Here is a 25,006-nt window from a genome sequence, read left to right on the forward strand (position 1 = left end):
AGGGCTTCCTCCCTCGGGTACGGATGGGGAGAGAGAGGTGGCTGACCCTGAGCCACCTGGATGCAGGCCAGAGCCTCCTTATCACTGCCTTGACTCATACTTGTAGTCACTTGCAGGCACCCTGGAGGCAGCCCCAAGTAGCAAGTGTGAGGGCAGGGGGCTGCTCTCCCAGGTAGGGGTTACCACCATGTGGCCAAATGCCCTGAAACTCAACTGAGCCCAATTAATAAGGAACGACTGTAGAAGATTCTGGGCATGTTCTCCACACGACCATAAAACAGACAGCCAGCCCTGACCTGTCTGCTGACACCTTCCCACAGACCTCGGGATCCTGTCCTCTGAAGCACAGCCTGCCAGCAGGGCCACCAAGCTTGTCCCCGGGGGGGGGGGGGGGGTGCCCCCGCCAACCGAAAAGCCCCAACAAAACAACAAAACAACAAAGCTCCCGTCTGTCCAACAGACCCTTCCTGGCTCCAAAGTCAATCAGACTCAGACTCCAACCCCCACATGCCAGTCACCAGCAGGGCAAGCAACCTCACCTCTCTGAGCCTCTTCTACGTTAGATATAAAAACCCATCCATCCCTTCTGGGAAGGTCCCCAGGCTGCCAACATTTCCTGCATGTCTGCCCCGTGCCTGGCACCACTCTGGGCATTTTCCATGTATCAGCCCACTTTATCTTCACTACCACTTTGTGAAGCAGGTTCTATTCTTATCCTCATTTTACAGACGAGGAAACAGAGCAGAGAGGTATACAGGAGACACACGTGCAGGGCACCTGGCACCGAGTACTGCTCAGAGGCAAGAGTCCTCCCTCTCGAGGCAAAGCTAGGGGACCGATAGAAACAGGACAGCACGTGCACCAAAGAGTCCCTGGTGCAAACTGATCTCCAGGTGGCCCGCAACACAAACTTCCCAAACCAAGCCAATCAGGGCCTAGAGGAACATGCTTGGAATTCTGCCTGCCTGGGCTAGGAGCTCCCTCCAGCCTCCCCCTGGGAAAGCAGGGTGCTGGCTGGGCCCGGCCCTGCCACAGACTCTAACAGCCTCACAACTCTCTGACCAGGGCCAGTGAGATGCAGGGCAGGGCAAAGCACTCCTGATCCCTCCACAACCAAAACCACACACATTTAAGCCTCTTAGATTTTCCAATTTTAATCAAGTCTACCCCAGAGCAACATTCTTCAATAAGGGGGATTTGTTCAGCTTGTTCTGAGAATGAGTGTTACCTACTAAAGAAACAACCCATTTCCCTCAGGGCCACTTGTGCATTTAAGACCATGCAGCTTTTGAAAATTTCCCTCTCCCCACCTGGAAGAAATGCTGACACTGCAGAAAACCGGGCATTCCCCAGGGCCACCCCGCCATTCCCCAGGGCTGCCCCGCCGGGACAGCACCTGCAGAGGAGCGCTTCTAACTGGCTCCTGTCTGCTCCCTGTCAGCTCCACTTCTGACCCCTTGTAATGAATTTATGGCAGGAAAAGCGAGTATTATCAATTCTGTCTTATAGGTGGAGAAATTAAGGTACAAAGAGGGGAAGTTAACTTAACCCAAGAACACACAGAATCAGAGGCAGGGCCATTCGCCTGCTCATTCAGTAATGAGCCAGTCCTCCCAGGGCGTTTAATGCAGTGTCCTCCCCATCTTGTAGCACACAGCCACGTCACCCTAAGCCAAGATGGGCATATCAACCGTGGTGAAGTGGGGAGGGGCAGGGGGACTCATTTTAGGACAGCGAGAGCTTGAGGAGCTGACTCCTTATGAGTTGTTCCATCTCCAGGAGCCCAGGGTCTCTCCCTAGCAGCCCCCAAACCTTGAGAAAGTCACTTCCGCTCCGAACACTGCCTCATGTAAGACGGAAGAGGTTAAAGGAGGTGAACGCTCTTTGTAACCTGTCACATGAAGCTTCACCGTTATTTATAGGCCTGCAGTTTTCCAAGTGCTCTCATACGCACCACCTCATGGGAGGCAGAAAGGGATTCTCCTCCCCATTTTGCAAATGAGTAAAGGGAAGCCAGGAGAGGGGCAATGACCAGGGCAGCTTGAAGTGACACCTGCTCCCAGCACACACCTGACAAGGCATCGGGTCAACAAATGAAAAAGGCCTTTGGCATTTCAGGGCTTTTCCTAGGCTACAATCCGCCTCTTGGGAAGATCTCACAGATTCTAACTCCTTGCCAGCCCCAGGTCAGACTCTTCACATTCGCTATTGCATTTGACTCCCCCAGCAACGAGTTATCACACAGGATACCACAGTCCGGGGAGAGAGTGACCTCCCTGAGGTGCCCACTGGCAAGAGGCAAAGCCAGAGGGTGAATCCAAGCTGGCTGACTCCACAGCCAGCTTCCCGGACACCCTACAGGGTTTCTCCCCTCACAATGCATCTCCATAAAAATCAGAGGGCAAATTTCTAGGGAAATAGCAGGGGATGGCTGATAAAGGCTCTTACCTACAGAGAAAATCAGCTCTAAAAGCAAGCTTTTTCATTTGGGGAGGTGCAGGGGGGAAGGAGTCAATCCTTCTCTCTCCTCTGCCAGCCTCTGCTTCTATAAAGCGACTAGTAAGCTAGTTAGAGGTGCTACAGAGAAATTTTAAATATGAAAAAAAAAAAATCCAGTCTTTTCCTCATTAGCTCTCAGGTCACCTGCCACCAGGTATCCATAAAAGGAAAAGAAAAAACCCTGAGTGCTCTGTCTGTGCTCAGACCTGGGGTCAGCAGCTCCCAGCCCCAGACTCTTCCTGAGGCAACAGGAGGCAGAAGGAAGGAGGTGGGGGTGGAGCCTTCCAGCCCAAGCTGTTTCCACTTTTTATATTTACCCAAATCCTTTAATTGACCTCCGTGGAAAGACTCCCGATTAGGCTAATCCTGCCTACTGAGCTTTCCCATTAATGCTCCTGGGAAGTCGGGGAAAGGCCAAGGAAACACCCCAGGTCCTGGAGCAGCAGTTGGCCAGGGCATCCCATGCTGACCATCTGGTGCCCCTGCCCTCCCCACCTGCAGAGTCTGAGCAACAGGGAAGGACTCCGGAATCGGGAGGGCTGGATTCTGGCTGCAGCCTACTACTGGCCGTAACCTTGGAAAGAGTCTCAGTTTATCTTTAACAACGATAATAACATTGGCTAATATACCATGGAACACGGCTAAGGGATGGATATTATTCCCATTGTACAGGTGAAGGAACCAAGGTCCAGTGAGGTTAAGTATCTTGCCCAGAGTCAAAGGCACTGAATTGCAGAAGAAGGGCCCACAGGCATCCTTGGGACCTCGGTCAAGATTCTCAGCCCATGCCACTCTTGACTCTCCTTATAACAGCCTCAGAGCTGGGCCATCCAGCTGGTTTCTTAGGAAGGCATGTCTATGACAGAGCCTGGCACAAAGGACATGCTCAAAAAAGGAGCATTCATTTCCCTCCTCTCTTCCCGAGATGGTAGAGAGTAAGAAGAGGTCTTCATGTCCATTCTTTCAGACCTCTAGGCAGCACAGATCCCCAGCTGGGCAGGAGTGACAAACAGTTCCATCCAAGCAAAGGGACCGCCTGCCACCTTCAGCATTTCCTGCAACCAGCTGAGGGGGTGACTCCACCTTCGAGACCCCACCAGGGACTGCCTCCTTCTCTCTGAACTGGCCTTTCAAAGGGGCTTTCATTTATCGGGCTTTAATGTCTCACATGATTTAATCGGAAACACGTGCCTTGTAAATATCGTCTGTCATGTTCCATTACATTCACAGGGAAAAGTACAAGTCAATAAACAAAGGTTGTAGCATAAATCTACCTTGAACACATAATACCTCAAATAAGAAAACCAAAACATGTGTGGCCTCTGACCTGCAGAGTTTCACGAGCAGGAACTCGGGGTATAGTCAGAAACATTTCTAAATGTTCATAATTAATAAGGAAGCTGGGGCTGGCCCGTTTGCACGGTGCTTGGGGAGCCCTTCAACAAAAGAATCTGCCTTGGCAGCACCTGTTAAATCACAAAGCGCTCCTAGCTAGACCACGAACTGGGCTTCTCCACTGCAGGGAGACTTCTAAGGCCTAAGTCGAAATTTCTTTTTTAAAAGAGGGTGTGTTTGCCCCCACTGTCCCTGGATGGGAGATGCAGGAAAGGATGGTATGAAAACAGCCCTCCTTCTTCCCCTCCAATCCCCTTCTTCCCTGTCCTCCGCCCAGGTGTCCTGAAGCCCTGAAATGGAGACTGGGGAAAGAAGATGAGGTTGAGGTCTGGGAGTCAAACTGCCTGGGGGTTGAGCCCGCCTCTGTCTTTTAGGCCCATGAGGCTGTCGTCTGTGTCTCATCTGATCTTCATCAAGCAGGAAAGCAGTTAATAATAGCATGTGCTCTTGCTATTAGAGAAATCAAAACCATTTATTAATTTTTTCCCCAAAAGAAAAGAAAACAAGCATTTACCATCTTAAGTGAGGTGCTGGACAAAGACGGGGCTGGTGTGTGCCCCATCCTGGGCTGGTGTTTTTTAGACATGCAAATCCACCCACCCTCAGTGAGGCTATCCCCAGAGTTTTGAAGGGAAAGCAAAGGCTGAAGGCAGCTTGCCAGAGAGGAAGACTCAGTTTTCTCATCTGCCAAATGGGGTAGTACCTCCTCCATCACAGGGTTGTTACAAGGATTATTGCTCAGAATGACACCATAAAACATAATATAAATACGTCTCCCCTTTTAATTAAATTCATAGATCTCAGACTCACGGTCTAGGAGATTTTACAGCTTATCTAACCAACCCCTTGGTTTTGTGGTTCTGGGACTGGGGCTCAGAGGGGGCAAGGGATTAGCGTCACCCAGCAAACTGGTAGTAAAGCCAGTACTCAATTCCCAGATACTGGGATGGCAGCTCAGGGACAAAAGGTACTTGACTGCATGTTTCAGCAGGTCCCTCAGTGCTGTGACCCAGCTTTCTTCCTGGCCCATCCTCGGCTGAACTGACTTCCCTTCCCCAGGAAGACTTCTTGGGCTGCCCGTGACCATCTGGAGTCCTGGCAGCTTAGTTTGGAACCTGAGCCTGGAAGGTTATCTCTGCCCCTACCTGTCTCAAGACCAGAGGGAGCCCAGCCCACACAGGCACTTGCCACAATCTTAATTGTTTACCTGTTTACTGTCTGTCTCCCCCACTAGAACATAAGCTTCATGAAGTCAAGGACTTCTTGTTCCCCATAACAGTCATGGCTAGAAATGTCAGGTATACAGTAGGTACTCAACAACTATTTGGTGAGTACATTTGTTAAATAAACAACCGTAGTATCCCTGTGTTTCCATGTATTACAGAACATCAGAGCTGGAAGGGACTTTAAAGTCAAGGCCAAGCCACTCACCTGACCCAGATCATCTATCAGTGCCTCGCACATACCGGGGGTGCTGATGGTGTGAAGGTGAATGGCCATGGCCAGCAGGATGGTTCTGGCAGTCAGACAGCCTCCTGGTTGGTTAGACAGACAGGTGGGAAGGGTCGGCAGGTAAGTGAATGAATAAATGGGTAAGAGGACGAGAAAATTGACAGACAGGAGGCAAAGACACATTAAGATTTAGTCTCTAGGCCCAGCGCAGTGGCTCTCACCTGTAATCCCAGCACTCTGGGATGCTGAGACAGGTGGACTGCCTGAGCTCACAGGTTTGAGACTAGCCTGAGCCAGAGCGAGTCCTGGTCTCTAAAAATAGCCAGGTGCTGTGCCAGGCACCTGTAGTCCCAGCTACTTGGGAAGCTGAAGCAAGAGAATCACCAGATCAAGAGTTTGAAGTTGCTGTGAGCTATGACACCACAGCACTCTATCGAGGGCAACAAAATGAAATTCTGTCTCAAAAAAAAAGATTTACTCTGATCTCTAATCTCACTCATCTTAGAAGGAAAGTCAAGGTGTTGATGGCCCCTCCTTGATATCAAAGACAGAAAGCTACACACCGGTTCCTGGAGTCACCCACACAGAGGTGGTTCCAATTCATCTCCTCTGACCTAGAGCAGAGAGAGAGAGCAGGATGCAAGGCAGGCTTGGTGAGTGTTAGCTGAAGAGATTAGATGGATGGGTGAAGACAGGATGGTGTTCACACAGATGGGCATGAAGGTAGAGTGGGCAGCTGGACGGTGAGAGCCGTATCATCTAGCCTGGCACACAGACAGATGCAAAGGTACACGGGAGTACCCATGGACGAGAAGAACAGGTGGGGGAGGGAGTGCAAGTCACAGAGAACTGTGCCTACATCATAATCTCCCCAAGGATGGCATGCCGAGGGGAGTCCGCCAGCTGCAAACCTTTGAGCCTTCAGCTCAAACTGGGGGGACTCCTTCTTTTGAAGCTGCAAAGAGTCCAGGGGACTGCCTAGTCTCTCCCAAGCTTCCCAAACACCATTCCTCACCACCTTTGGGGAGCACCCAGAGAATGTCACTGGCCCTGAAGGTGGCTCCCCTCCTAGTCTGTAAGTGAAATAAGCAGCCCACGGCTTTGTGTCTTTTACATGTGAGAGCTGAGTGTGGCCGCAGAGGCCATAGAGTGGGGCCCCTAGGAGGTGGATGGCACAAGGCCCTGTTCAAACAGTCCTCGTCCTCTCACCTGGTTTATCTCATTTTGTCTTCGTGACAAGCCTATGAGGCAGGTGGTCTTAGATGGGGGAAGAACTGAGGCTCAAAAAAGTGAAAGGACTTGCCCCAAGTGAGTGAGACCAGTCTTGCAGATTCGAAAGAACCTTGCAATCCGTTGCTTATAAATTTCTCTGAGGCTCTGCGTCGTTCTTCATGGGTATGATGACACGTACTTGACGGGGAGGATGAGAGATTTTCAACATGCTCTCCTCTGTAAGCCAGGGCCTGGAGTGATCAGTCCTACTCCTCTGCCGGCCAGGGCTGCAGAAGCCCTGGGAGGAGCTCCCTGAGAATGCCCTGTAGGCTCCCCTGCCCCAGGTGACAACAAAGCTCTGACACAGTGCCCGTCACGCTCGTGCAAACGTGGTGCCTCCCACAGACCCCTAGCACATGTGGGAAGCCGGTGCCAGGCACCCTCCCACGCATGTGAATGTTCCTAAACAGAGTAATTAGAGCGGTGTTTAGGTAACTTTTACACAGGCCCCCTAATGAAAATCACATGTGGGAAGGAGTCGGCGATGGTGGCCGAGCCTAGAGGGGACTGCGCAGTCCCCTCCCCCTAACACAACTGCCACCCTTCTGCCTTCCTTAAGCTAAGTTTCTCTGACTACACACACCCCAAGAAACTACCCACAACCACTGGTGTCCCAAGGTCACGCCACGCACAGCACCTCTGCAGTCACAGCACGACGGGATCTCAGAAGGGATCTCAAGACCCTCTCCTGGGACAGCCACGTAATCCCAACAGGTGATGAGATGAAGAGAAGGAACTTGCTCAGCCAAAGCTTCATGAAGAGTTTAGCGGTCACCGTACGATCTTCCCCAAACAGAGGCCTGGACGCATCCTTCCCAGCTTAACAGCCTGTATCATCACAGAATGTGCACATCTCGAAACATCACACTATGCCCATAAGCAATTATTACATGTCAATTAAAAACAAAAACAAAAAAACCCCAAAACTTCACATTTAAATAAATTAATTATTGAATAAAGTTCGCTTTAGTCTGCTTATCCTCCAGGTGAGCAGAGCATAGTGGCATGTTCAGGCCCTGGAGTCGGCCAAACTTAAGTTCAGAGCTCAGCTCTGTCCCTTACTGGTCCTTAAGCAAGTGACTTCACCGCTGAGCCTTAATTTCCTATCTGTTAAATGCAGATCACAGTAGGGAAATGAACTATTTCATCAGCCCAGTGGGAGCTACTTGGTTCAGCGCCTGGCACGTGGTGGAACCTTAATAAGTCACTCTTACCATGAACCAACATCTTCCCAAAAGAGAACTAGCTGTATAGTCAGGGAGCCATGATATGCCATGTGGCCTTGAGTCAGTCACTTGGGGTCTCTGGGCTTTAGTTTCCTCATTCATCTCATGGGAAGGCAGGACCTGAAGATCCCTGAAGGCCTTCGCTGACACGGCAGTCAGCCTGTCTGTGGGCTTGACAGGTCCTGGGAAGTAGCAGGCCCAGCTCCACCCTCATCCTTAGTGGGTAATGGAAAGCCCAGCACAATGTCAGTGCAGTCTTCCTCTGTGGCTTCACTCCAGCCACTTTCAGGTGCCACCTCTGCTCCTATAACACCCAATTCCTCCCCACTGCCCAACATCCCAGCTCTCCCCCCTAACTAGGAGCTTTGCGAGCTCTGATGTGCACACATAGCTGGGGATCAGGTTCTGATGCCACAAGTCTAGGGTAAGGCTGAGAGTCTGCACTGCTAACTAGCTCCTGGGCAACACGGGTGCTGCTGGTCCTCAGTGCACATTGGAAGTAATGAGGGCCCAGAATGCTTCCCTCCCTGCTCTCCATCTGGCAAAAGGCCTCCTCATCCTTCAAAGCCGGGCTCAGCAGCACCAATGCTGAGAAGCCTGAACCACAATGGGACTCATAAAGGCCTGCATGTCGCCCATACGCACAGCTGGTAATCACTCACGGCAGAGCTGTTCACAATGAACAAGTTCCAAGTCCATGTTCCTACCAAGAGCCCCTGGAGGGCAGGGTCCAACACAGGACTCAGCATAGAGGAGGGGTCAGTGAATGAGGCCATGAGCAGTAGGTCATTCTCAAACCTGCCCACAGGGCCTGGCAGCTGAGGAGACTGTCCTCCCACCTGAGCCCAGGACTGCATGATTCAAGGGCTCTCTGGTCCTACCAGGGTTCTCCTTTCTAGTTCAGGTACAGGGAAGAGCCACCCAGAGCCATGGACTACAATATGGATTCTTCCTAAACACAACCACAAAAGTGACACTGGCCAAAAATAGCCAAGTAGCAGGAGGCTACATATGAATGTGGCCCCGGGAAGGCAGGAACAGAGAGAAGGAAGGAAAAACCACAGCAAGGGAGGCAGAGAAGAGCCCACATGAAAAGACAGAGGGAAAAGAGGGAGAAGGGAAGAAACAGAGACTATAAAGACGCACGCCAAGGAGGGGGAAGAAGATGCCAACAGAAAGAAGAAGTGGCGAAATACACAAAGAGACGGGGCCAGGCACGGTGGCGCTGGCCTGTAATCCCAGCACTTCGGGAGGTCAAGTCAGGAGGATCGCTTCAGGCAGAAGTTCGAGGGTAGCCTGGTAACACAGAGAGACGCTGTCTCTGCAAAAAATTTTAGAAATCAGCCAGGCATTGTGGTGTGCGCCTGTAGTCCCAGCTACTTGGGAGGCTGAGGGGAAGATGACTGGAGCCCAGGAGTGATAGGTTGCGATAAGCTATGCTTATACCACTCACTCCAGCCTGGGCTACAGAGTGAGAGAGCCTGTCTCTGAAAAAACAAAAGAGAAAGAGAGAGGAGACAGGGACACACTGGCGAGTGGGAGAAAAGAAAATAAAAGAGGAGCTGGAGGAGAAAAGATTTTTTAAGGCAGAGGGGATAGTTCCTTAGATTGCAGCTAGCTGGTCCTGAAAGACATTGGCTAAGGCAGAGGGTGTAGGACAGCCCCCCACAGAAGGACACCCTGCCCCCCAGGACTGCAGCCTCTTCACACCACGCCTACACCTTTGCCCCAGTTTGGGGGCACGCAGGTGGACGAGCCAATTCCTAAGAACTTCTCCATTTCCTTCCCTCCCTTCCCCCCACTTCTCCCTCCCCTACAAAGTTAATAAGTGAAGAAAAATAAGAAAAAAGCAGAAAACAGGCAATTTGGATTTTTTTTCTTGCTGTTATTCTAATGGCAAACAAGATCCAAGGCCAGCAGGAGACCGAGCTGAGCCTAAGAAAACAGAGGCACCACCAAGCGCTAAGAATTATCAGCGCGTCACTCATCTTCTCCAAGTTTCAGCTTCTTCAGCTGCAAAGTTACCAGGAGCTGCACAGGAGTGTTGAAAAGATTAAATGAGTTATGTAAACAAGAGGAGAGCAGCACCTGATTACAATTCTAGGTGTTTCATCAATGGGGACTGCATTTGAGCTGCAGAACCCCTTTATTAGAGGTTATTTTTTTTTAAGTCCTTTCCTCCTCAGTACCTCACCTGAGCTCAAAGGAGCCCAGATTATCATCCTCATTTTACAAAACAGGAAACTGAGAAATCTTATCCAGCACCCCTGGTCCTTAAGATAACACAAAAATGCAGGTCCCCAATAGTCTGATTCCTGGCTCCCCTATGTCTTCTTTGATGATGCTGGCAACATCAAAACTAAGGCTCATGCAAGATTAACAAGAAATGCATGTTTTCCTACAAATGTGACCGCACCTCTTCTGACGCATGCCAGGCCCTGTGCTGAGCTAGGTCCAGAGATGAAGGAAGCATGGCCCTGCCTCTGGCGAAACCGTTGCTGAGATGGGCAGGGGCAGTGGGAGGGTGCCTCCCGGCTGGGGCCACAGCCCACTCCGCTGCAGCACTGCCCTAGGCCCTGGCAAGCTCCTGCTTCTCATGGAGTTGTCACTCTGGAGAGCCAAGAGCGATCACAAACAAGAAAATACGGAGCCATGACAAGCGCTAGGGTGAAAATCTAGCAGAATAAAATAACACAAATGGACAGGGTGGTCAGGAAAGGCCCCTCCAGGAGGTGAAAGGCAGACACCTGAGTCTGCCATGAGAAGCTGAGCTGGAAACATATACCAGGCAGAGGAAACAGGCTGTGCAAAAGCCCGAGTGAGGGCTCAGTGACCATTGTTCAGTGGTTAGGGCGCCACTACATACACCGGGGCTGGTGGGTTCAAACTCAGCCGGGACCTGCTAAACAATGACAACTACAACAACAAAAATAAAAAATAGCCGGGCATTGTGGCAGGCACCTGTAATCCCAGCTACTTGAGAGGCTGAGGCGAAAGAATCACTTAAGCCCCAGAGTTTGAGGTTGCTGTGAGCTGGGATACCATGGCACTCTATGGAGGGCGACATAGTGAAACTCTGTCTCCAAAAAAAAAAAAGCACTAGTGAGGGGACCCATTCACTGTGTCCACAGACCAGAACGGGCAGTGTGGCCATGTGTGGTGAGGGACGCAGACTGGTGTGGAGGACGAGGGACATCCTGCCTGCCTCCAAGGCCAGGGCAGGGGAAGGGAAGCAGAGGAGGACTTTCAATAGAGAGCTGCTGTGGAAAGATTTACACCTTAAATCGGACCCACACTGGCTGCCAGGGACACCACGGAGCACAGAGGGGCAACAGGAGAACTGGGAGACCAATGAGGAGACTCCTGCAACTGCCTAGACCAGGCCGTGCTCACAGGTACAGGACTGAGGCAGGGATGCGGGGTAAGGGTGAGAAGCAGCTGCTGGTGCAGGGAGGCAGCCTTAGAGTAGTCCCCACGCTGAGGGCCATGCCGGGACAAGGAGATGGAGGCAGACAGGATGGCTGGATCTGGCCCCATGGCAGCCACAAGACACCCTGACAAGAGCAGTCTGTGGACAGGGAGGGCAGAGAATGGGGAGTGAGGGAAGAAAGTTAAGAGAGTCTGCAAATGGGACAGAGATTGGACAGGGGCAGGAAGGTCTGTGGCCCAGGAAGGCACAGTGCCTTTGCCTGTTAAGCTGGAGGGTCCTGGAGCATGTTTTATGAGAGAGGGACACCTACCCTGCAGGAGAGGCCACTGCAGAAGCCCAGTTTCTGAGGAAAAGGTCAGAGGGCGGATGCAAAGACATCAGGCCGGTGTGGCAATTGATAAAGGAGAGGCCCTGCCCGCACCCAGCAGAGGAGTGGGCAGCCAGCCTTAGAGGGGCCCACCAGAGCTCCAAACTCCGGAATTTAGACTGGGACCACTGAGCGTGCTGCATGCTGTCCGGAGCACCATTTGACAGACAGCTTCAGGCAGTTAAGTGTTAACTGGGGAAGGGGCCCGACAGTGAGAATAACAGCGGGAAAGTGCGCGAGGGTCAAAGGGAGACATGATGATGAGTGAGGACCCAAGGCCTTTAAAAGACAGGATAGAGGGGAGGGTCAGTAGATCTGACATCCTTGTGAGGCCAGAGCTGTCATCAGCATGTGGGAAAAGCCCACAACCTGAAAGGACACCAAACCATCAACAAGAGGAACTCAAACACACACAGAACAGGGACCCAGGGATCGGGGAAAGATGGCTTAACATCCTAAAAGGCTCCCCAGAGAGGTATGATAAGACATTACATCCATAAATGGAGATAGAATGCATGAAAGTGCTTTTGCAAACTAAAAATAACCGAAGTGAAAAACAAAATGGGAGAAAGAGTCAAAGAAATTCTCAGAAAACAAACCAGAAAGACGAAGAGCTAGGTATTGAAAAAAAGATAAGAAGCGTGGAAGATCAATACAGAACACCAGGTATGCAACTACAGGGATCTCCAGAAAGAGACAGTAGGAAAACAGTATGGAAAAGTTTTCCAAAGAATGAATACAGGGACAACCCTTAGAAGTAGAGGTCACACATCTCCAGAAACAGAGGGCCCACGAGCATCCTGTCCAATTAACAGGCAAAGAAGCACGTTAAGGCACATCACTAGAAAACTTCACAGCACCAGAGGTGGACAGAATATCTGGAAACCTTCTAGTGGAGGGGTTGGGGTGGGGAGAATGCAAATCTATACAAAGTTATCAGGAATCAGCATAGCACTGGACTTCCCAACAGCAATGAGGGAAGCCGGAAGACTACAGAACATGATCTTCAAAATCCTTAACAGGATCAGCTCTGAAGACAGACAGCCCAAGTTCAAATACTGACCCTGCCTATCTGTCTGACCAATGCCAAGTTACTTAACCTCACTTCGTCTCAGTTTCCTCATCTATAAAATGGGCATAATAATATTCTCTACCACCGCTCCCATGGATAGTTATGAGGATGCATTATACCATGTAAAACAGTTAAAACACAGCCTGGCACACAGTAAACATCTGTTCAAATTACCCAGCCAAGCCACTCATCAGAAGACACCTTCAGACCTAGATTCTTACTTACCTTTTTTTTAAAACCATTAGAGAATGGACTCCAGAAAATTATGGGGTTAAGTCAAGAAAACAAAAAATGCAATGCAAAAGATATTTGCCTTTTTGTGGGGCGCCCAGCATCTAAATACCTTTCAGTTTACTCACCTCAAAATGCAAAACCCCCACTCCACCCCAACACACACACACTGAAAACGTCAGATGTGTTGAATCCACTGCCCCTTCTTCCCTTTGCCGGCCTGTGCTGACCACTCTGTAACCCAGCAGGCCTCTGCTCCCCTTCCTTGCTTTTTCTCCAGAATATGCACCAACTTTCTGGTCAACTTTATATTTAACTTGCTTATTTGACCACTGTATCCTCCCCCTCTAGAATGCAAGCTTGGTGAGTGCAGACTTTTGTGCCTATTTGCTTGTTTTCCTAGCAGCTTAGAAACATGTCTAGCTCACAGCAGCTGCATGACACAAATTTGTTAAGAAAAAAAAAATAGGCTCGGTGCCTGTGGCTCAAGCAGCTAAGGCGCCAGCCACATACACCTAAGGTGGCGGGTTCGAATCCAGCCAGGGCCCGCCAAACGATAATGGCTGCAACCAAAAAACAGCCAGGCGTTGTGGCAGCTGCCTGTGGTCCCAGCTACTTGGGAGGCTGAGGCAGGAGACTCGCTTGAGCCCAGGAGTTAGAGGTTGCTGTGAGCTGTGATGCCATGGCACTCTACCCAGGGGGATAGCTTGAGGCTCCGTCTAGAAAAAAAAAGAAAAAGAAAAAAAAAACTTGCTTTCCTAACTTCTCTTAGAGCCAAGGTATGGGCACATGACTCAGGCTCTGCCGGTGAGAAGCAGCCAGCCCAGAACATGACTCTGGGAGATGGTTCAAATCCATTCTAGCACCGGTGACAACAGAGAAGTCAGCTACGTCCCCCACTATAGCAGCAAGACAAGCTGCACACCTGAGCCTGGTGGGTAGAATTTGGGGTGAGGTTCCTGGCTATGCAATTTCCAAGCCTAGTTCTCTAGCCTTAGTAGAAAATCCTGAGAGCCACCCAGTATCCTTTCAATAAAATCTCTTTTCTCCTCAAATCGGAGTTTGCAATACATGGAGAACCAGGTACAAGAGATGTTCCATGGAAGCACATCTCCTAGCCCAGTGTTTTTCAACCTTTTTTATTTCACAGCATACTTGAACCTGTAGTTAAACTTCCACAGCACGCTTAAATTATGTTAATCAAAAAAAGAGTAAAAGGCTCGGCGCCCGTAGCTCAGTGGTTGGGGCGCCAGCCACATACACTGGGAAAAGTGGGTTCGGGCCCTGCTCGGGCCTGCTAAACAACAATGACAACTACAACCAAAAAATAGCCAGGTGTTATGGTGGGTGCCAGTCGTCCCAGCTACTTAGGAGGCTGAGGCAAGAGAATCACTTAAGCCCAAGAGTTTGAGGTTGCTGTGAACTGTGACGTCACGGCACTCGATCAAGGAAGACATAGTGAAACTCTGTCTCAAAAAAAGAAAGAGTAAAAATAAGAATATACTTACTGTGCTTTGAACTTCACTCAAAAATAATTTAATTAATTGATCTTTAAAATTTTCCTGGCACACCTAAGATACTCTCACGGCACACCAGGGTGCCACAGAACACTAGTTGAATATCACTGTCTTAGCCCTTTAGGGATGCGAGAAAGATGGAACTTTTGACAGCCTGATGCAATTGAGCACTTAGGGAAGCATGAAAGACAGGCGTTTGGCAGACGGGATGGAATGGTCAGGAAAAAGACTGTAATAGACTCATAAACATAAAACCTAACCAAATAAAAAAAAAAAGAGGTCATGTGTAACCCCAGGAAAACAAAAGGTTGTACTAGGAAAGTTCCCATGGTACATGAATTGATTCAACATCCTGTTCCAAATGTAACCACTATACTGAAAAAGTGGACTCCAGAGTGTGCTATAGAAACAGCTATATCACCATCCCCCATCCACCCCCTCACTGTTCCTCTAAAACCCCATCTGCAGGTTTGTTCCCCAAACCCACCTCCCACCCCTGTGTAGTCTGTGGAAGCCTGCAAGTTCCCTTAACTTTGTGGATCATTCGTAGATCATAAAACATCTTCCAGACACTTTTAGTTGCAAAGACAGTCTCAGTTTAGTAGTTAAGATGTCCCATCCAGATTAATAAGCTCAATTCCAAGCTTTATTTACAACCAAACCTCTCTCGACCCCCAGCTCAGGGGACAACAGCCTTGGGCAGGGTGCAAGGCACTGTTCAGACCCTAGACCTTGTCCACAGGAGCTTTCTGAACTTGGGTGTTTAGTGTCCACTGCACCCTCCCCCCACAGCAGGCCACTCCTGTGGGTTCCCAGGGAGCTCCCCTCTGAGAACATCCAGCAAGCTCCCCTGGTGGCAGGCACCCCTCACCCTCCCTGCATCCCATGAGATACCTCCAGTCTTCACCTCTGCCTGGCAAGATCCCCTCCTGGTGGGGCCCTGGAATGCAACCTCTGTCCCACCATTGGCAGAAACAGTACAGCTACCTCTCCTCACTCTGCCATCAGGTGGGGGCTCCAACCACAGCCTTTGGCCTTCAGTATCTTCTGCGAGATCACACATAGTCATTCCTCAACTCCCAGGGCCATGCCTAGCTTTCTGAGTGGTCCTCTTAGAGACCCTCTCTCTTGATTTGTGACGAGGAGATAGCAATCCCCACCCTTGCCCACCTGGCACTGGGCAGAAACATCCCAGCTTCTCAACAGCTCTCTCCAAAGAAACCCTCTCTGTGGCTCCTCCATGTCAAAGGAGAGTACCCTCAAAGTGTAGGCCAGGTAAGGATCTCAAAACCAAAGTTTATTTTAGGCACCTAAAGCCCTGCCGTGGAATGTGGCAGCCAACACCTATTGTAAATACCTATTATCTTGTGGCTCAGCCAGGCTCCAGAGAACGCAATTGTATTAACAGCCTGGTCCCATAGTCCCGACCCTGCACTGGTTTAACTAAAGAAACATGATGCAATTAGAGCAGGGAGGGAGGACAGTAAAGTGTAGGTGGGTATTGTGGGGATGGAACTGGGAGTTTAAGAGAATTGAATCCTCTGCAGAGAAAGGGGAACATCTGGACGCTGGTGGTGGGAATGAAAACTGGTATAGCCATCATGGAAGAACAGCATGGAGGTTCCCCTGAAAACTGAAACTAGAATTGCCACATGATCTAGCAATTCCCCTGTTGGGTATATATCCAAAAGGAAGTCAGCACATTGAAGACGTAATTGCTTGTTGGGTATATTCCCAGATGACCAAAAATTGCATTACAACAAAGATATTTGTATCAGAATGTTTATTGCAGCCCAATTCATAATTGCCAGGTCATGGAAGAAGCCCAAGTGCCCATCGATCCACGAATGGATCAACAAACTGTGGTATATGTACACCATGGAATACTATGCAGCCATTAAGAAGGATGGAGACTTTACATCCTTCATGTTCACATGGATGGAGCTGGAGAATGTTCTTCTGAGCAAAGTATCACAAGAATGGAGGAAAAAATATCCAATGTACACACCCCTATTATGAAACTAATTTAAACCTTTTTATATGAAAGCTATAACCAAATAGCCTAAGAATATGGGGAGGGGAGGGAGAAGGGAGGGGGGAATGGGTGGAGGGAGGGAGTTTGGAGGGATTACTTCTGAGGTTTACCTTATAGGGGTACAGGTGAATCTTTCTAAGAGTAGAATGTGAATGTTTTAAAGCAATAACTGAGAAAATGACATGAAGGCTGTGTTGACCAGTTGATGGAAGTATTTCAGATTGCATGTGAAAACCCCACGCTGTACCCTAGAAGTGCATTAATGTACATAGTTACCGTTCAATAAAAAAAAAAAAAAAAAAAAAAATACACAGAGACACCGCAAAAAAAAAAAAAAAAAAAGAAGACGTAATTGCACTCCTGTGTTTATTGCTGCACATTGACAATAGCCAAGATATGGAATCAATTAAGTATCCACCAACAGAGGAGTGAGAAAATGAGGTACCTATACACAATGGAACATTATTCAGCCAGAGAAAAGAACGAAATCCCATCATAAGCAGCAACATGATGGGACTGACATGTTATTACATGAAATAAGCCAGATCCAGAAAGACAAACACCCCATGTTCTCATTCACGTGTGGAAGCTGAAAAGAGGCCCTTGGGGAGGGAGAGAAGAGAATGGCGGTTACCAGAGGCTGGGAAGGGAAGTGGGGAGGGAGAGGAGAGAGGCTGGCTCATGGGTACAAAAGTACAGGTAGACAGGAGTACCACCTAGTGTTTGACAGTACGGTAGGGTGACTAGAGTTAATAATAATTTGTTGTAAAGTTCAAAATTGCTGGGGGAGAAGAATTAGAACATCCCTAACATAAAGAAGGGGTGGGCTCGGCGCCTGTGGCTCAAGTGGCTAGGTGCCAGCCACATACACCTAAGGTGGTGAGTTCGAATCCAGCCCGGGCCAAACAACAATGACGGCTGCAACCAAAAAATGGCCAGGCGTTGTGGCGGACGCCTGTAGTCCCAGCTACTTGGGAAGCAGAGGCAGGAGACTCGCTTGAGCTCAGGAGCTGGAGGTTGCTGTGAGCCATGATGCCACGGCACTCTGCCCAGGGGGATAGCTTGAGGCTCTGTCTCAAAAAAAAAAAGAAGGGGTGCATGTTTGAGGGATGGATATCCCAACTGCCCCAGGTCGATCATTACACATTGCATGCCTGTATCAAAATACGACATCATGGACCCTAAAAATGTGTACAACTATGATATATCAATACAAAGAAACAGGGCCTGGCACACAGTAGGTACTCAGTTATAATGTATTCAATTAAAATATGTTGAAAACCCTCTGTTTGTTACGCACCCCCAACAGGAATCTGGAGTCACAGTGACGAGGGGCACAAAACTTGTGGCCTCCCTACAAACAAATTCCCCACATGTAAAGAAGAAAAAGAAAAAAGTTGTGAAATGTATGCGGTGGGTGTAAGGCTGATCACTGTAATTCTTTCAAATGTACTGAATGAAAAATTGCCTAATAAAAATTGGAAAATTTTAAAAAGATAAAAATAAAAAAATGCTGAAAATGACTAAAAGGAAAAAAATAGAAGTCACTTTTAAGAACAAGAGAGAAAACTAAATCCTCAGCTACCGTAATATTCACGGCGGCCTAACTAACCCTGGTTCACCACTCACCAGCTGTGCAACCTCGGACAAGTTACTTTCCTCCTCTTGGTCTATTTCTTCACCTGCAAATCCAAGTTAATAATAATAATTCCTTCGTAGAATGGCTGGGAGAACTAAAGCAATGACATTTGTAAGGCACTGAGGGTGTGACTGGACCGTGGTGAGCGGCATGTAAGGGTGAGCAACTACTGTTTGTATTTTTGTCACCAAGATGTATGAGAGAAAATGGTGGGGAAAAAAACACACACACACAACTAAATGAGTTGAAGGCACCGTGCTCCCCAAGTCCACATAGCTGGTGCCCCCTGGAGGTGGGCACTGCGGCGGCGGCTGGTTGAAAGGAGCTGCCTCTCGGGAGTGGGATGGTGAGGGAAACGGGCTCTCTTTAAAGCCTTGTTTTATTAGATGATTTAAAAAACTACGTTTGGCGTTAGTTTGTTAAAAATAAAAATGTATTTTTAGGATGTTAATAAAACCAGTTACCAAAAATAGCAACAATAACAAACAATGATTCTGCGTGAATAACAAAAAGCGACCGAGGAGATGACAAAGGAGAACGCTGGAAACGTGACCGCACAAAATTCAAATTTGTGTTTCAAAATCATCGTTAAAAACTGTTAAATCAGCAGACTCCCCAAAATATTCACAACTAATAGGACGGAGTGTTAACATTCTTGAGAGCGCATGAAGTTTTTTAATTTTATAAGTAAAATATTCAGGCCCCAGCATAAACACCAACTTGCAAAAGAAGAGATGTGAGCCAGGACTCAAAACACACTATGTGTTTGAACACGCTGATAACCAAAGAAACGTGTACCAAAATGATAACCGGATATCCTTTCCTCCTTCCAATTGGGAAATTGATTTTGAAACACTGGAAAAGATGTGGGGAAGGGAATTCTCTGAGAAGGCAGAGCCTGTGGTTGTGAAAATTAGTGCAACCTTCCAAAGAGCCATGTGGTAATGTGTGTTAAATGTTCTACCCTGTAGCCTAGTAATAATTTCCACTTCTGGGAATCTGCCCTAACAAAATAATCAGAAATGCAAATGAGGATTACCGCACAAAGATAGTCACTGCAGCATTAGCGATACCAGAGGAAATGCTGAAAATTTTGAAACTCTGAGCCAAAGTATCACAGTATATATACATGCTCGTTTGCACAGACATGCAGATGTACTCCGAGAGGCCAGACCAAAAGAGAGCAGGAAATTTTTCCCTACGGACCCTTTTGGGGTCTTTCAAATTTTTAACCATTTTAATATATCCTCTGTTCAAAATAATTTAACAGGTTTAATAAAACTTGATATATTTTGAATGTTTACAAAGAATTTTAACAACATACAAAATATTATTAAATTCAAACGTAAGCACACGAGACTATATTCAAAATGATCGCAATGATATAAAAATATGATAATATACAAATAGGTATAGCAAAAGACTGAAAAGGAACTTGCCAAAATGTAAACAGTAGCCACTGCTGGCGGTGAGATACCAGCAAGTATTATTTTCATCTTTCTATGTTTCTGTAGTTTCCAAATTTTTTTTACCAGAACCATATAGTACTCATAAGAGTAGAAAAATAGAGTACTAAGTTAAATTATCTTTAAAAGGTCACCCACCTCCCAAAGAAGGGCTAGGAGTAAGACAAAGTGATTTGTCAAGCCAGGAACCCACAAGAACAAACCAATATTCCACCATTCCTGCCCACGCTGCAGCTCAGGATCCAGCAGCATGTCTCTAGTCACAGGCACCGGCTTGCATGAACCACCGTACACTCTGGGCTGCTTCCCAGGGGAAAAAGAGAACCCTCCAACCAGGGCCTGGCCACTCAAATGCATCGCTCATGGAAACCTGTCCTGATCTCACTTGTCAATGCTGTCTTGTGAACGTTCTGAGAACGGGACAGACCCTAGGACAAACTTCTACATCTCCCACAAGAGCCAGGGCTGCTGAGTGGCATGCTGGCCCCACCTCAACATGGGTAAGCCACCCACCCTCTCAACTGGATGCTCCCCAAGGCAGAGGCTGAGGACCGGGAGCCTAGCACAGGAAAAGGTGTCAGGAAAAGGGTGATAAATAAAGAATGATATTCCACACTAGTACCATCCAATAGAACTTTCTATCGTAATGAAAATGCTCTATATTTCCACTGTTCAATATGGCAGCCACTAGCCCCATCTACTGAGCACATGAAGTGTGGTTAGTATGATCGGGAAACTAAATTTTTCACTTCACTTAATTGTAATTAATTTAAATAGCCATTAAGCAACCTAATTTAAAAAAATCACAGTGTGGTGTAAGATTAAACAAGATGATTTATTTTAAAAAACAACAACAAAAGATGATTGATCCAGTGCTTGGCAGTGCATCAATAAATGATCACTGTCGGATAATGAAAAGGATAAGGAACAGGAGAAGGGTCCCCAACAGCCCCAGGAACGCCACCTACTCAGCCAACATCACTTGTCTCTGCCCCCTCCCCAGCAAATAGCTCCTCTATATCCTGAATGCAAAGCAGCCAGAAGCCACTCAGAGAATGGAATGGGAAGAGTGAGGGCGAGGGTGTGAGGCTGGGCAGGAGAGATCCTGCTTACTTCCCCAAAGAGGAAAGCTGTTGGCTGAAGTCACCAGAGAGAATGAACAGCTATTCACTGCAGGAAGAAACAAACCTTCATCAGTAACAGTAGGTGCTGACCCAGGCAGGCCTGACCCCCAGGACTGAATGACCCATGCGCTCCACCTCTACAATCCAAGCTCCTCCAGGTTCTCAGAGGCCCCAACAATAAGCCCCCTGCACAACCCTTTCCCATCCTATCTCCCGGATCCTCCCACTGGCCTTGCCAGGGGAGTAAGCAAATATTTCCCCTCTAAAACTCAGCAAATCAAGGTTCAGTGAGATTGTCTGAGGTCACCAGGCTGAGACTGGCTGGAGAGCTGGAGTCTGCTTAGGTCAGAGAGCCAAAGGATAGTGGGTGCCACTCAGAGAGGAGGGCTGGGAACCTGCAAACACCCACCCTCCAGGTCTCAAGCTCCGAGAAGGGAAGTGCTCTGTCTACTAGTCCACCATGGTGTCCTAGCACCAAACCCAACATCTGGAACATAAATTCATAAATATTGATGAACCAACCAAATACAAGCCCTTCCAGTTTTCACAATTCTTTCACATCCTTAATTTTCACACCCTACACTCCTAATAATTGGTCAGGTAGGGATCATTCTCCCCATTTTCCAAGTGGAGAACTAAGGTTCAAAAATTGAGAGCCGGCTCGGCGCCTATAGCTCAACGGGCTAAGGCGCCAGCCACATACACCTAAGGTGGCGGGTTCGAATCCCCAGCCCGGACCTGCCAAACAACAATGATGGCTGCAACCAAAAAATAGCCGGGCGTTGTGGCGGGCGCCTGTGGTCCCAGCTACTTGGGAGGCGGAGGCAGGAGACTCGCTTGAGCCCAGGAGTTGGAGGTTGCTGTGAGCTGTAATGCCATGGCACTCTGCCCAGGGGGACAGCTTGAGGCTCTGTCTAAAAAAAAAAAAAAAAAAAAAAAAAACCGAGAGCCGCTATGGGTCGCTGTACTGAAAATCTGCTCGGGTAACTTCCCAGGAAGCCTCACCTTGACGGAGAGCTACAGGTTAATCCTGCCAGGGTCCTACATTTTTTCATTGCTCTGGTCTATACTCTATCAGCAAGGCCTCAAGACCCAGCCCCCAAGGGGTGCACAGTCTCGTGAAGAACCCCACCATCTATAAAACTTGAGAGGGCAATCAGAAGATGAGGGAGACAGGTAAATTGTGGCTGGACGAGGCAGCTTCTCAACTGTGATGAATGGTTCACAGTGGGCCCAAGGCAGAGGACCTAACAGGAGTCCCAGGAGGTGGCAAGGTGTGGAGAAAGGGTAGGTGGGCTGGAAGCTACCCCCACCAGCCCTGGAACTTCAGGGAGGCTGTTTAGCTTCTTGGGGCCTCAGTTTTTCTCCTCTGTAAAATGAGGCTGACAAAACCCACCTCACAGGAAGTGGACTTGGGAGAATGGAATGGCTTCAAGGGACAGCTACTCACAGCAGGGCTGAACAAATAGAAGCCATTATAATACTGCAGAGACTGGTAAGTCTGGGGATGGAGCATCATGACCCTGGGAGAATAATCAAGGTAATTCAGCTGAAGACCAGCGTCAGATGGCCACTCGCGACCCCATACACAGGGAAGGGTGCAGGAGCTGTGCCTTCTGACTCACCCACAGACAATCCCTAACCTGGGACACCAGAATGAGCCTGTCAGAGCAGAGCTGAGGCAGCCCACATCCACTCACTACCAATCGTCCCCCAGCCTAAGGGAAGCCAAGATGCCCACCACTCGGAGGTACGTCCTCCACCGCAGGGGTTCAAACCTCAGTCTGAATCCAAACTCCTTACTCATTTAATTACACCAAAAAAGAAGAAAAGCAGAGGCCGGGGCTACGTTGCAGTACTGCAGTGCAGAGGAGAAACCCAGCCCAGCTCTGCACTCAAGGAGGCCAACAGCCCACCCGTCACGTGCCTACTGCATGCTGGTCCCTGAGCCTCGGGCTCTACAGACCTCATCCTAATCCCCCCATCAGTCCCATGAGGCAAGGGAGTTTCCTTTCACAAACAAGGAAGACTGAGGCTCAGAGTTCAAGAAACTTGCCCAAGGTCTAACCAGTGTGTAGTCAGGCTCGGAACCCAGTCTGACTCTAAGCGCCATGTGGACTTGCATAAGGCATACGGCATCTCTGAACCTATCTTCCCACCTGCCCAACGAGGCTTGAATGAATAAGATTTAGGCAGAGCTCCATACTTTATGAAACCCATAGTGGTGCCCAGAGAGGGACGAGGAGGCCAATATAATGCCCTGGGAGCCCTGTCCAAACCTGTACTAGAGTGGAGAGTCTCAGGTGTTGACATCAATCTCCATCCAGGAGGGAGAGCAGCCGAGAGCAGCCATCGTCTAGCTCCCAGCTCTCATTTCCAGCACTTGGTCCAAGGTTCTTCATCTTAGGAAAATCTAGGTCAGACGCGTAGCAGCCACCAGTATCTGCTCTCTAAACCACAGGACCAGACACACATCACAGCACCTGCAGCTTTGCCTAGAAGGAGGACAAGTACACAGCACAAAGTGCCCACAATCGCGGCCAGGAGGCCAGTGGCCAGTCACTCTGGGACAGCCACCAGGTCCCCAGCTTCTCCACTGCCATACAGCCTTACAGTCCTGAACGCATGCAGCCAGAAAGGCTAGTGGCCAGTCACTCTGGGATCGCCACCAGGTCCCAAACTTCTCCACTCCACTGTCTGAGTCTGACACAAACACGTGCAGCTAGAAGGGTCTGCAATCCCCATACTTCATGCCAGACCTGTGCTGGATATGAGGGTACAAAGATGAATATCTGAGTGTCAACTACTTATTTTCCTACTTGTCTTGAAAAATGGTTTAAGGAGGGACCAAGATGAACAAAAACCTTCCCAGAAAGGAGGGGAACAAGAGGGCAGCCCTGGTGGCTGAGGAAACTTGCCCAAGGTCACCTAACAAGCAGGGGGCAGACCTGAGCATGAAAGCTCCAAGATGGTGCTAGAACAAGAATGGAACAATAAGTGCCTGTGAAGACTCAAGAAGCATTTACTAGAGTCTCACATGTGCTGAGTGCTTACCTTGTGCTCGACCTTGTAGGAAAAACAAGAACATCAAACACAGCTCCCTAAGGACCCAATCTTCCCAACACCCACTCTGAGCCAGGCCTGTGCTAGGCACATGGGCACAGGTATAATGAGACTCCACCTTGTCCTAAAGGACACATGAATAAGTAGGAAACTGCCACAGTGTATGACCAGTACCAGGGCAGAAGGACAAGATAAAGGAAAAGCTTCTAGAAGGAGACGGCATTTGAGATTAAGTAGGGTCAATCTGATGGAATGGAAAGGAGAGAAAGCCCTTCCGAGAAGGTCTGTTTACCATTTACAACTATAATCCCAACACTAATTGAACATTTACCATGTGCCAGTCTCTGTTTTTAAGTTCCTATGTGTTAACTCATCCCATCCTCATAACAGCCTTTGAGATCATTACTGTTATTATCCCCATTTTACAGATAAGAATGTTGAGACCCAGAAACCTCAATAACTTTCCCAAGGCCCCTGAGTTAGTACAGAGAGCCAGGACTTGAACTTGGTGGTCTAGTTCCCCAGCCCTGGCCCCAGTCAGCACCCCCAAAGCCTCTCAGATAGATACATACTTCATGCCAGACCTGTGCTGGATATGAGGGTACAAAGATGAATATCTGAGTGTCATCTACTTATTTTCCTACTTGTCTTGAAAAATGGTTTAAGGAGGGACCAAGATGAACAAAAGAGGAGCTGACAGATTATAAGGAAAAAAGGACAAATACAGAGAAAATTCCAGACGTGAAGGCTACATTAGGAAAAGGCCACTGACGCTAGAGAACCAGCAAAGCAGACGTCAGCAAGAGACAGAGCTGGCCAGGCAGGAAGGCATTGAATGCCGGGTCAAAGGGCTCAGATTTTCCCCACCAGCCAACTGGTTGCCAATCTACAAACCAAGTTGTAATTCAAGGAAGATCTTTAAAGCACGTACCTAGGGCTTTCTGCAGGACAAATTGATATCTCTGCTGGTGTGTGTGAATTTGATAAAATTCAAATCTACTTAAAAGAGCTCTTAAAATTAGTAGATACCTAAACCTCATTAGGTCTCTTTTGCATCCATGGATACTAAAAGCATAACTGCTACCATGTGGACAGTGGAAAGATTTTTGTCTATTTAGAAAACTTGGATGCCTCTGCTGTCAGGGATAGGAAGTAACAGAAGGTTTTTTTTTGTTTGTTTGTTTGTTTTTTTTGAGACAGAGCCTCAAGCTGTCCCCC

At 48.6% G+C, this 25,006-nt stretch overlaps 1 protein-coding gene and 1 pseudogene across 1 annotated transcript in view; one reads left to right on the forward strand and one right to left on the reverse strand.

Annotated features, from left to right (window-relative positions):
• The window catches only part of GLIS1 (GLIS family zinc finger 1), a 224,727-nt gene that overhangs the window by 190,221 nt on the left and 9,500 nt on the right, over nt 1–25,006 (reverse strand). The window lies entirely within an intron of this gene.
• Nucleotides 17,719–17,873, forward strand: LOC111726467 (annotated as a pseudogene).

The sequence above is a fragment of the Otolemur garnettii genome, unplaced genomic scaffold (genome assembly GCF_000181295.1).
Source record: "Otolemur garnettii isolate 467f Iridium unplaced genomic scaffold, OtoGar3 scaffold00066, whole genome shotgun sequence".
NCBI classification, from domain to species: domain Eukaryota; kingdom Metazoa; phylum Chordata; class Mammalia; order Primates; family Galagidae; genus Otolemur; species Otolemur garnettii.